This window comes from Corvus cornix, chromosome 3 (assembly GCF_000738735.6).
Source record: "Corvus cornix cornix isolate S_Up_H32 chromosome 3, ASM73873v5, whole genome shotgun sequence".
Taxonomy (NCBI): domain Eukaryota; kingdom Metazoa; phylum Chordata; class Aves; order Passeriformes; family Corvidae; genus Corvus; species Corvus cornix.
In genome coordinates, this window is record NC_047056.1 from 78,214,378 (window position 1) to 78,227,549 (window position 13,172).

General features: G+C 40.3%; 1 protein-coding gene across 6 annotated transcripts in view; it reads right to left on the bottom strand.

Annotated features, from left to right (window-relative positions):
* The window catches only part of ANKRD6 (ankyrin repeat domain 6), a 91,440-nt gene that overhangs the window by 72,668 nt on the left and 5,600 nt on the right, over nucleotides 1-13,172 (bottom strand). Inside the window, exon 3 of one of the 6 annotated variants that reach the window (XM_039568563.1) lies at nucleotides 12,878-12,977. The exons of 3 other annotated variants lie outside the window; for them this stretch is intronic. The gene's annotated coding sequence lies outside the window, so the exon portion shown is untranslated. Of the gene's footprint in view, nucleotides 1-2,712; nucleotides 3,038-8,586; nucleotides 8,605-12,877; nucleotides 12,978-13,172 lie in introns of those variants that run through there. 2 more of the 6 variants (XM_019287865.3, XM_019287879.3) reach the window with 2 other exon arrangements.

Genomic DNA, 13,172 nt, shown 5'->3' on the forward strand with positions numbered 1-13,172 from the left:
TTTGGATGTTTCTCACTGCATTCCGAGGTCTCCCCTGAGATCTGAAGGGATGCTGGCTGCTGCAACTGCTCAGAAGAACAAGCAGCACAGAGAGAGAGCGCAGATTTCCCAGCCAAACCCCTTGTACATAACAAAGAAGTGAAATGCAGAACTTGGTGCAGTGTGGAAAGCAGCTGCCTACCTCCTGAATTAGACATTTTGTCCAGAAGATTTCCATACAAAATAAGCACTGGAGTATCTAAAAAGCTCTCCCAGACAAGAGTGGCTGCCAAGCCAATGCACCAGCAGCCAACACAATAAGCTGGAAGAATCTGTGGAGACAGGGCAGCTCCCTTGAAGCTGGAAACTGATGGCTCTGGAAGTAATGCTGAAAGGATGCTACAGTTGTTTGCTGTAACAGAGCTGCCCACTTCAACCTGGGAGAGAAGGAAGCATTGCAAATGGAGACAGTAGGAGCACCTACAATAATTGAAGGAAAAAATACCGAACTATTTAAAGACATCTCTCTCTCTCTCTCTCTCTCTCTCTCAAGGTGTTTAAGTTAAAAATGACCACAGGAATTTCATATAATGGATTAATTTCAAAGACATTTGTGTGATACCCTGTCAGACCTAATGAAGAGCTAAGGTTTTGGAGACAAGTCCATGAGACTCAATTCTCCTAACTGCAAGCTTTCACAAGCAAGGACTCCTGTCGAACCACAGGGCAGTTCCTCCATTGCATCAAGTGCTCCTTCCTGAAGTGACAGCTCACACATCTATGTTTACATATTACTATTGCCAATTAGTGATCAGATACTACAATCTGAGGCATGATGGCTAACTTCACCAAGGTGCACTCCTGGGACACAGCTGCTGCAGCCCTGACCACACACTGCACGCCACCTTTGATAGAAACTGCCACAGGTTACTACAGGAAAACTCTATGCAAGAGAAAAATGTATGTTTGGGATTCTGACATTGCCTGGATAAAATATACATGCAATCCAAATTCTCCCTGTAGGAAACTCCAAGTCGAAATATCAACAAATAAACCAAATCTTAGAATAATAATATTGTTGCAAAATAGCTTAGAATTGAAGAAAAAAAAAAAAGTACAGATTTATTCAAAGGAACTGGGAGTCAGTAGGATCTGAGTATCTGTTTAAGAAGTGGTGATTTTAAAGTCAAAAGCTTTCATTATCATCTCTCAGCTTGGATCAGCAAGTTCAAAATCAAACTTCCAGCGTGAACTTAAATATCCCAAAACTGGGTAGTTTCAGAAGTGAAGTAATACCATTGCTGCACCTTCAGATTTAATAAACTGAGTCAACTTCCTCTTGCATTTTCCCCACCCCCCCACCCCGTCAAAGCAATTCACCCCTCTGGTAATTCAGGTACGCTAGAGGGAAGTGTTGCAGGACAACACTTAACATCTCCTCAGCAATTCAAAAGGCAACAAAAGACTCAGTAATGGAGACCATTGTCTGAATGAAAAGGTCCAATTTTACAAGATTCATCACAAAGTCTCTTATTCATCAGCAGCCTTGGCACTCTTACTCTTCTACCTCAGACAGACATTTCTGGAATGTGTTTCAGGCTACTGGGAGAAAAAAAAAAAGGTAGTTCAGCAGGAAGCAGCAGAGGGTAAAGAAAAGAAGAATCTGAAATCGATCTTGTTCCTGTCTTCCACAGCACAACTTCTGTCAGAAGCACCAAGCAGAGCAGGACTGTCCCCTTGGTGAGCACAGTTTTCTTTTTACATTTTCTGTTTTGGTACCTCCAGTAATATTTACAAACTATTTACACACAAGAACAATACTTGCAATTTTGCATGAACAGACTTGCAGCTGTTCTCTTACAAGGCATCTGAGATTTTATATGAACTAGATTTGCAGATTGAGAGCAGGAGAGTTGTATTTTCATCTGCTTAGGAAAAGTTCTACTTGAAAAGTTTCCTCCTTGCTAGACTGCATGTCGATTTACTCACAGACCTACTAGGATAAGGGTACACAGAAATTCACTTCAGAAGCTGCAGGGGGTTTTACTACCATTTTTATGAGAAGTATATTGCTCTTGCTTGCTTGATTCAAAGCTTAAAAAAACCAATTAAGAGATTGAAACAAAGTCAGCAGAACCAACATGGGCAAAAAATGTCTTATTCGAGTACTGGCATCTGGGCAACCTTTGCAACAGAGTGCCAGTCTCCTCTCCAAGAATACCTTCTCTGCATTTTCAGAGGCAGTTCTGCTCTGGACCAGACAAGAGACAAAATAATAATAATAATAATAATAATAATATTGTTGTTATTTCGTTCCTTGGATTTAAACTCACGTGACTTGACCATCGCAAGTGCAGTGCAAACAAACTTCCCTGGAGATCCAACCCCTCAGTACAGTACTTACAGTGATAGGTATTAAAACAAGGAAACAAAAACCATGAAACACATTTTGTTCAGACTTGCATGCAGTGAAAATGCTTGCAAAAGAATACAGTAAAAGCGAGGTATGTACAGAAAGTTATCCTAGTTTTGATTAATGTGTCTTGTTTGGGAGTGCAACAGGAAACCTAAGGAACTTGTTTGCCCCGAATTAATGTAACACTGAGGAGGAGTTAATGTAACACTAAAGCTGCCAAGCAAATCATAGAGAGAGCAGAACTGCCAGAATTAGTCAAGCATTGCTCCTGCTCTTGAGTTCCAGGTCACAGCTTCCACACAAAAGTGCACTCTTACCTCTCCAGAGCCTTGCCCAGTCACTGCTTCTCCTATGCAGCACACAGGGCACGTCTCCCACAGAGCAGCAAATACACGATGACGTCTTTAAGGTTTACACCACAGCATTCTCTTCTTATGTTTTTTCATGTTTAATTTCCTTTTTCAAATAAAAGCCACGGAAAACCAAATATACAGCAGTACCCCCTGCCTCTGCATTCTCTCATACCACTTGCCTATGCTAACGATCCACAGGATTTGCACTCAAGGTTGTTGAAAACCACAGTACACGCCTCCTCCAGCACCTGAACCACAGGAGTAAGTGCTGGAAAACACAGGTTTAAGAAGGAAGCAGAAAAGGACTCGCTGCTGGTGATGAATAGAGTCAGCTTGTTGCCACAGTCTCACACAAATATTTGTAAGACATGAGAGGAATGTTGGGAGTCAAGCTTTTTTTTGGAGGGGGGGAAGGAGAGAGAGGTGTTACTGAATAGTGAGAAATTATGGCTAGTGGCTGAGTGCAGCATAAATGAGAACAGGTTTGGCACTTTCTGAAATGCAGTGAAGATGCTGATAAGACTTAGGGCACCTGTTGTAACTGGTGACCTCAGCATGGGCTGGAGTGGATTTCTGTACCTGTGAACATGCTTATGATATAATTATGATTATGAATGCATTAATATAAGTAATGCAGAATGATTGTACTTGCTTTATTTCTGTGGCTGTAATGTGGTCTTGCTCAAAAGAAAGAAAGAAATGCATAATTAACACTGGTGGGCTGATGAAAGGAAATCAAAAGTGAAGACCTGTTGCCATGTTTGTCTCACTTTGTACAAATTACAAAAACCTCCTTAGAACAGTATAGCAAACTGCTAAAAAACTTTTCAGCTTTATTTCCCAAAGACAAGTTACAGGAAAAGTTTTCAGGAAACTTCCAGTGCTGAGGCTCTGAACATTTATTTATTCCACAATTTAGAACAAAGACCTCTAGTCCTTTACATTTCCACTTCCCTTTCTCTCAAACTGTCTTGCATTTAAGCAAAGAAAGTCTATATTTCTAAGTGGAAAACAGGTAAACATTTGGTTATTCCATTTGCAAAAAGTTAAGCTGTTATCACCATAAAGTTGAAGGCAAAAATTTGAACAGATAAGAGGATAATGTTTCTATGATTATTTTTCTCTTTTCCTCATAAATCAAGCCAGGAATTCTAAAGCATTTCTCACTAAAAATGCCCCTTGGGTTCTTTGAAGACATGTGCTGGCAGGCCAGTAAGACTTTTACAGTTGTAGATTTTGAGGGAAGAAGGGGAGTTATGCTTGAGAAAAGGCATGTGCTGGGACAGACCACACAATAATGACAGCAGCAGAGTTTTGGTACAAGACCTTTATTTCATCAAAACATATTGGGCTGAATATCTTAGTAGGACACATTTGCTGACTCAGACACTACAACATGAGAATCCAGGAATAAGTTTAGTTTATGTAAACACAGTCTGAAGACAGTCCCGGAATTGTGTGAATAACATTGCCGACAGAGGTTTGAAGAAGTATCTGCTAAAAGCCCTCAGCTGCACCAGTCCATTTCACCCCCTGCCCACTCTTGTTACACCTTCTCCTTGTCCTGGTCTTTGCTAGGATAGAGCTAATTTTCTCAGTAGCTGGTTCAGTGCTGTGTTTTGGATTTGGTATGAGAATCATGTTGGTAACACATGGATGTTTTGGTTGTGGCTCAGAAGTGCCTACACTAAGTCAAGGACTCTCAGTGTCTCATGCCCTGCCAGTGAGGAGAAGCACAAGAAGCCAGGAGGGAGCATGGCCAGGAGAGCTGACCTGAGCTGGCCAAAGGGATATTCCATACCATAAAGCAACACATCCGGTACATAAACAGAAGTGTGTTATCTGAGGGCTGCCAATCACTGCTTGCAGATGGGCTGGGCATTGATCTGTGGGTAGCGAGCAATTGCACTGTGTATCACTTAGTTTTCTGGAGTTTTATGTTATTCTTTTTTAGTAGTAGCATTGTTACCATTAGTATAATATTACTGCTATCATTAGTAGTGTATTAGCATTATATTTTACTGTGTTTCAAACTGTTCTTATGTCAACCCATGAGGGTTGTTTGGGGTTTTTTCCCTTTCTTAGGGCTTTTTTTCTGATTCTCCTTCCCATCTCACCAGTAGGGAAGGGAAGAATGAGCAAGCAGCTGTGTCAGACTTAGTTTCCAGATGGGGTTAAACCATGACACTCCTCCACCCATATGCGAGAATATCCAAACCAACCCAAAGTAAGGCAGTTTCTCCGCAACAAGCACAACTAAGTCAATAATCCTAGTAGGCACATCAAAGTTGATTTTCCTCATCAACTGTTCATATCCAAGGATGCAACGCTGTGATACTCAGATCACTCCTCCACAGTGTTCTTGCTGGTGCTTTACAAGATGCAAAATAAACACAGGTAGATGAGAACAGTAGCACTGGTCTACAACTCCATGATTCTGCTCATCTTAGACATTCAGTTTGTCAGTGAGGTTTTTAGTCCATCACCCTAATGAACCTAACAGTGAGTGCCATAACCGTAAGTGCAACAGGGTTACATTTGGATTCCTAATTCCTAAAGGTTTTGTTACTGAAACAGAAGATAACACAGTTAATGTGAAGAATAAGGTGAATTAAAACTGAAATAGGGTTTATTGCAAAGACAGAACGTGACCATGGGAATTATCCTATACGGAGAGAGAATCTTGGCAATTACTATCTGAAAAGTCAGCTCAGTCTTATTTTTTAAAGTCAGCAAATAACCTGCTTTGGTGTAGAAAAGCACCCATCAGGATGGTTGTCATGAACCAGGAGAAACATAATCTTTCAGAAAGTCTGAGAAAGCACATGGGTAAGACTTACAAAGTACAGAGAAGGAACATAGGCTTGCTTTATATCCTGTGTCAGTCTGAAGGTTTTCTGAAGCCATTCCCACTAGATACTCTGAACAACAAAAAGGAAAGCTTAACTTTGCCCCTAGGTAATTAGAGAGTATAGGTGGAAAGCAGATGTCTGAAGTAATTACAAAATAGGAAGGGTCAAAAAGGATGACAAGTTCTGGACTTGGGGGACCAGACTAGGGACTTGATTCCCCACAGAAATAAGACTTTGATGTTTAAGCCAATCACCGTTATCATGAAATAGTCAAGGACTATCAAGAGTTTGATGCCAAAGAAACAGTATCTGCAAAAAGACATCTAAATTCCCCTATGAAGTTGTAATACCACAAGGTCAAGTTACCCTTCACAGCTGTATCTGTACAGGTGATGTTTGTGCGTAATCTCCAGATAGGTCATGCAGACAACACTTTGGAAATTCTGATCCTCTTGCCTGGCCCCCTGGCAGACATGGAATTGAAGGATCTCTCAGTGGGTTGTGGGCACCCTCTGTGCTATCTTTAATACTTGCCAAATTCTTTGGAAGTTCTGCAGAAGACTCTTCCCCACTCCATGCAGAAGTTCAGTGGTGGAAATCTCAGTCAGATAACAAAAGTGGTTCCCTAGCTCAGTGCTCTTTTGTTCCAACCCACTGAACAGCCCAGTTCCCAAAATGTCCTTCTTCATTTCTTTTCTTCAAGCCATGCAGAGCAACAGTTTCAACTCAGCATTTGAATCATGAGGACTGCCTCCCCACCAAGCTCAAAATAAACAAAATCGTATGTTTCTGTCCTGTCCTACTTGTATTGCAAAGTAGGATCTCAATTAATTTTAAAAAACTATGGATCAACAAAAAATACTTCCAGGACAAGTAACTGAAGTTAATCTCTCTCAGTGCAGGCTACAGCTCAATTAACACATCTCACCTTGAATATCACATCTGCTCTTCCCTGTATCTCGAGAATCTTGCCAGCTGTACTAACATAGGAACAACAGAAGAAAATAGCTATCACAAAACCTTGGCTCTTGCATCAGGTGACTGTAATGAGCATTGCACAAGGGTGCTTTGATGTTACAAAAGGCCTAAGAAAATGCCAGGGGGTTGGGGTGTGTTTCTTGTTGTGTTTACTCTCCTACCAAAGGGCACTTGTCATACACATGCCATCTGCTGCATCGAAACGCGATATGCAACCAGGTAAAATAAAAATCTCCCACACCAGCAGGCTCTTTGTACAGATTAAAAGGATCACCACTAATATAATTTTAGGTGATTCAAGAACCTACGCTACAGAGACTGCATTTCTTGAAAGCTTCTCCTCTCGCAGGACAGAACCTCAGCTCCCAGTGAAGACTCCGCCCTCGTGGCTGCTGCGCACAAGAAGTCACAGGTTCATCATCCAGAAATATTTGTACTCTTGTCAAGTACAGAGAGCTGAGAGTGCAAAGGGAACACAAAGGACCCCATTCCCCCTCACTACTCCCTGACCCCCCTTCTTTCCCTGTATGCTCACAGACACTGCAGGAACCCAAAGGAGCAATCCTGCAGTGGAAGCCATCTCTCTGGTTTAAAGACACTCAGCCTCTTAATGCTTGTGGATGTTTCCCACAGCCTGAAAGAAAGGAAAATCTGGAAAAGCGCTACTACATGGGCTTACCTACAGCACCTTGGTGAAGTCAGGATCCCTTAGTACAAGCACCTCCTTGGTCAGCCACTGATAGGAACCATGGAGAATGATGCTATTTGTTGCATCCATTTCAGTCCCCTTATGTTTCTAATTTGTCTTCAGTCAAAATACATGCTTTGGTCTTATTTTGAGACTGAAAAGGATCATGGAGTTCAGTGTATCTGCTTTATAGTTAATGAATACTCTGAAATTTCAGGATATCTGAGTCTCCTTCATACTTTACAAGAGGCCAGCTCATATAAGACTGCGTTAAGACATGGAAAACATTTTACATTATCTGTCCACAAAGGCTGTCCATGTTCTAAAGAGAAATAAGAAGCAAAAAAAACCCCCAAACCTTATGATGGAAAAACAGAGAAGGGCAGGATCATGCTAGAGTGACATCACGTGCCTGGACCATGTTCCCAGAAACAGGCAGAAAAATTTTCCTCATGGCTGCCTGCTTCCCTACCCTCATGAAGCTCAGCATCTCTGTGCCTTGTATATTCGAGGACACCCTTTTGAAAGAGATTCCATTTTCACTTTTACAACATAGAAGAAAAATACAATAAAAATCTCAAGGAGGTGGCAGTTCCTGTCCAGTAAGATAGAAATAGATACTCCTTAACCATCACTCCCTACCAAGGAACACAGTGGACCACTGTTATCAAAAAACCAATATACTGATAAGGATTGGAAGCCTACCAAAGCTGGAAGCACAACCACAAAAGCCCATAAGCTACTGATGTTGGAACAGAGTTGAAAGCTGTCAGAGATGGAAAAACATGCCCCAAGACTCAAACAACACTAGAGTTGAAGTGAAAGCAGAAAAAATAAGATTGCAAATTGAGACAGGTAAAGGCTAGAGGACAGGACAAGGAAGAAAACACTGAACAAAAAGCTTTCAAAAAGCCTTGGAAGATGTGTCACGACAATCAATATGATCTGTAAAGATCACCTGGAAAGGTATGGAAGAGGGACACATATCATTTTTCACTCTCTGACAAATTCTTTCTTAAAGGATTGTCAAACAACCTTTTGCTCTATTTACAGCTCTTCTGGGTTCCAAGTGGTGACTCAGAATTTATTAACCACTGTCAGGAGCACAGCTAGCAAAACAATAGGAGATCTGTAGGGGAGGAGAAACAGATCAAAGAAAATCAGATGATTCTCAGATCAATGATGCAAAAGTACTAGGACAAAAGAGGGGGGAAGACAAAATTGGGGAACAATACAGAGCTTTTAGAAGTGGCACAAAATGAAGAGAAAATGGGAAAATTAAATTGAAAAAGGACAAGATGTTAAGGACATTTTCATTACCTTAAAATCACAGGAGTGGTCTAATATGGTAGAAACACGCACTGGCGTTTCAGAGCAGACAAAATCAAACTTCCCTCCTGAACTATGCTGACCCATCTGTGGAGTTGCAGGTACTGCAGTGTGAGTGAGGAGGAGTTAAGGGCAGAGTTCTGCTCTGTCAGCACTACAGGACTGAATCACACCTTACCAGGGGATCTGCATCGCCACACAACTACCAGCTCCCGGTGGTGTATAAAACAGAGAGCAAAAACTAAGGACTGACTCTCGTGCTGTTTTCTTACATTTAGCCTTCCCATTTATTCTTGACTCAATACAGGGAGACAGAAAGGAGGGGTAGAAAGAGAAGGCAAGCAGATTATATATTTGTATTCTTGTTTTCCAGTCCTTCCAGAAAGGCCAGTTTTGTAAACAGAGAGAAAGCTGAGATTTTCTTTATCTTGTTAACTACTCCCATGACTGTAACACACCATGCAGAGTTCACAAGTATCTCTGCTCAACATTATCGAAAATGCACTGCAACTCCTTTTGCAACACATCATTTTAGTCAGGCTATCTGCACCTAAAAACACTCAGCCTATTGTTTCAACAGCACAGACCTGCATGCTGAATTATAAAAATTGTCCAATATCATATCATCTTGGCTACAGATTTAATTTCACGGAATATGAAACTACACTGAAAATCATTGTACAACAAGACAAGGAAACATAAACACTCATTTCTTTTTTGGTTTTTTTTTTTTCCCCTTTATATTAAGTGTGAGCCTACTACAACTCCCTCTGGGAGGATATTTTTCATACAAAGCCACATTCTTTGGGTCTTATTCACATAAACAGTCATTGAATTGAATGAGATCAGCCACAGAAGCAGGGAAATCAGGTTCTGATCCAGCATTACCGATACAAAATACAACATAAAATTCAATTTAGAAAAGAACAAAATAAGAAGCATCCGTCTTTAAACTAATAATGCCAAAACTGGTTAGAGGTTTTGTTTTTCAGTTCTACCCTTCTTAGATTTAATACAGTAAACTAATTATAATTTTGCTACACACAAGCTGTTGATAATTACCTCTCTATGGGCCATACTGTTATTTGAGTATAAATCATGTGATTTATTTAATGAGTCATTACTTTAGTATCACTTTATTCTTGATCCCTCATTAAGGAAGGCCTGAAAATGCCACTTACAGAGCATAAGGGAAGTGATTTTTAAGTGGTACTTTAAAATCTGCTAACTCTTGCATTACAGACACTTTTGCCTGATTCTGTTTTTCTTGGAAGACCATATGTATTTTGAGCTAAGCTTAACATAAACAAACCATGAGAAACTTTTGTTAGCAGAAGAGTGGGTACTCATACTCAAAAGTTGAATCATGACAACTGATCAACTGAAGGTCAGTTTGCTTTTTTACAAGTAAGAAGGACAGACATACAACAGATGCTTGCTGCTACATTAAAATTTACAATGCAACTTTATTAATATCAGTCAAACTAAGACACTGCCTATATAGCTAATGATTTTCAAAATCTTAGTATTTTGGGGAAGATGACAAGTATACAGCTCCCTAGAATGATAGAAAAATTCTTCATCTTAGCGTGAAACACTGTAGCACATATTTACTAATGTACTGAGAAATTCCATCATAGTGTCTCTCTCCTCTGATAACTCTCCCTGGCTTAGCTTACTTGAAAAGAGCATTTAGTGCTTTTTCCACTAAGGCAGAGTATCCGTGTGTTTCATGAGAGTTACACAGGACTGAAACACAGAGCAAGTTCTCAATTTCACTGACACTCTTTATTCCATGTCTGGGAAAGACTGAGAACGGGTCCCAGACAAAACTAGCTTTAAACCACAGCCTCCTGAGTAGCTCAACACTTGTTTCAGTCAAGGAGAGAGTCTTAATTTCAAATTGTGAGGAGAACAAATAAACCTTTAAAATATTGGGGTTTTTTTCTTTCAAGGGCTGTGCTGAGTTCTTCTAAATGCACCCTTACCTGTTTTCTTGGTGTGCCTGTTACCAAAACCAGCTCATCCCATGTAAGTATATCCAGACATTTGCTGCATGTACAAACCCACATATGAAATGCAAGCAAATTCATATTATTACAACTTTTCAAAAGAAATATTTTTAAAAGCTGGAAATACATGTATCCAAGTTCTGTATGCTTGATTTTGAATAAAATGTGTTTCTATCTTCCATGCCAAGTATCCTACTTTGAGGATTACAAACAAAAAGAGGAAAAACCTGGCACAGTTCTAGTAAATAAAGCAGCAACACCCGCCTCATTTGTATGTCTGCAGTTACAGACATGAAAGGCTAAATTCTCTGAAAGAATATGGAACTCAGAAGTTAGCTTTTAAACTTCTCAACTATGTGTTGATGGGCAGAGACAAGGGGAACAGAAAGGAGGCAGAAAAAATTTGGGTTTTTTTTTTTTTTTGACCTATGTTACTCTTGTATGGAGACTATGAATCTAGGAACAATTTCTTAAAATATTAGGTTTTTTCAGTTAAGAGACTCTGCCAAGGATCAGAGCTTATATCTACAAATTCTGCTTTGATTTATTGATATGGCATGCTACTTAGTGCAAGTACTCATACCACTCTTTTAATTCTGCCATTCACTTTCACACTGGGTCCCATCTTGCTTCCAGGTAAACAAAGTGTAAAATTCTTATTGAGCAAGGATGAATAAGCAAAGCAGAGCTAAATATAGAAATAGTCAACCTGGTCTGACAAGTAGGAAGAACGAGAAACAGAAGTGAGTTACTATAATACACTGGGGCACTCTCTGACCAAAACTAAATCCCAAATAGAACACTGAAACTTAAAATTTTATGAAGCAAGCTGGGATGTGATTGCAATGTAGACAAGTTAGAGCTGAATGTTGATTGTTTGGACATAAGACAGACGTTTAAATTAAGCTACTTCACATTTGTGGTGAATGTACACATAGCCTGTTACCATGGTTTCACTGATGTGAAGTTATTCCTCAGTAACTCATGTCCAATCCCCAAAGATTCTCTTCAAAGGAAGGAAAGCCGCTTAAAAGAAAAAAAAAGCAAACCCACCAAAAAAATCCCAGTATTATGAAAACTAGGCAGTCATGGGATAACAGGAAAAGTCCTCATCTGTATAGAGAACCAGTTAGACAGGAAATAAACAGTACAAGGTCAGTCTTCCCAGGAGAAGGACACTAAGCCTGCAGCCCCACGGCCATCTGCATTAAGCATATATTGTGCCCATTACACCCACTAATGAGTCACAAGGGGACAGGGAAAGATTACAACTGTTAAAATGGCTGGTAGATTTCAATACCATTTAAACACAGTCTGGTATTTGTGGTGGGGAAAAACACGTCAACTCCGTATGCATAATGATGGGTTTGGGATGATTCAGGAATGAAATCCTGGGTTGACGGTGGACTGTTCTTACAAAAGCATCAGCACAGTTAAAAAGCAGGAAGAGTGCTAAAAAATCATTACTGCAGAGAATACAACCAAACCCACCTTTAATCTAAGAAACTCAATTGCATGTTAGAAGTTGTAACTCTGGCCTTCTCTTCTTGGAAAAGGTTTAGCAAAACCAGAAAAGTTTCAAGGAAGAAGAACATGAGACAACCAAAGGTAGGATATAATTAAGTAGAAGAAAATCAGGTTGGAGAAATACTAGAAGGCATCAGATTAAACCAGCATATTTCAGGCTCAAAACAAGTGAGAAGAAATAGCTCTCATCATAAAGCAACTTTCAAGCTGTGTTTTTCATAGCCTTTCTTCTCTGATCTTCTCAGGATGTTTACTGTTCACTCATGTTCCCTCCTCAGCTTGAGAGACTCACTGACATGGATGCCCTACAAGAGTGAAAGGCATTAAAGAGAATATATGCCATCTTTCTCTGCAAATGAAATACAGCCAACTTAGAGATGAGAATTAGCCAGGCTGACCATGAAACCATTCACCTGCACTTCCAAACCAGGCTCATCATACCTTGCTCAGCTCCTGGCCACAGAGCAGGAAGAGCTGAAAGAAATCTGCCCAGACAGACAGTCGTGTCCCAGTCAGTGAGAGATGTCCACCTCTCCCCGCCTTCAACTGAAGTATGATTTGTAAAAATGGTCACACAGAGAAGCTGCTAATGTTAGGCACTCTGTTTTTCCAGCTATGTCAAAAGCATCTATGTCACTTGGTAAGCTTTTGAAAACTCTTTACATTACTAGAATTTAAAAAATTAAATTTGATCTTGCTTATTTTGAGGCTAACAGCAACTAACACAGCTAACATCAGCATACCCTCTTGACTGAGCTGTCCTCATTCATCACCAAACCCAGTTCTGCTTTATCAGGCATGCTGGTAATGAAGCTGCTGACCTGCAGGGGCACCTCCACTTGCCTGTCGAGACACCAGAGAAAGTGAAATGGATGACAGCCTCACCCAGTGTACACCAGGCCAGGATTTCTTAAACCCTGGCTTCTCCAAACTGATTAAGTGTAGTCTTACAGGGAAAGAAGAGAATCCAACTTGGTAGCTGACTGTTCATTAAAAAAATATTACACTTCAAATTCATGTTTAAGCTTACTCCACACC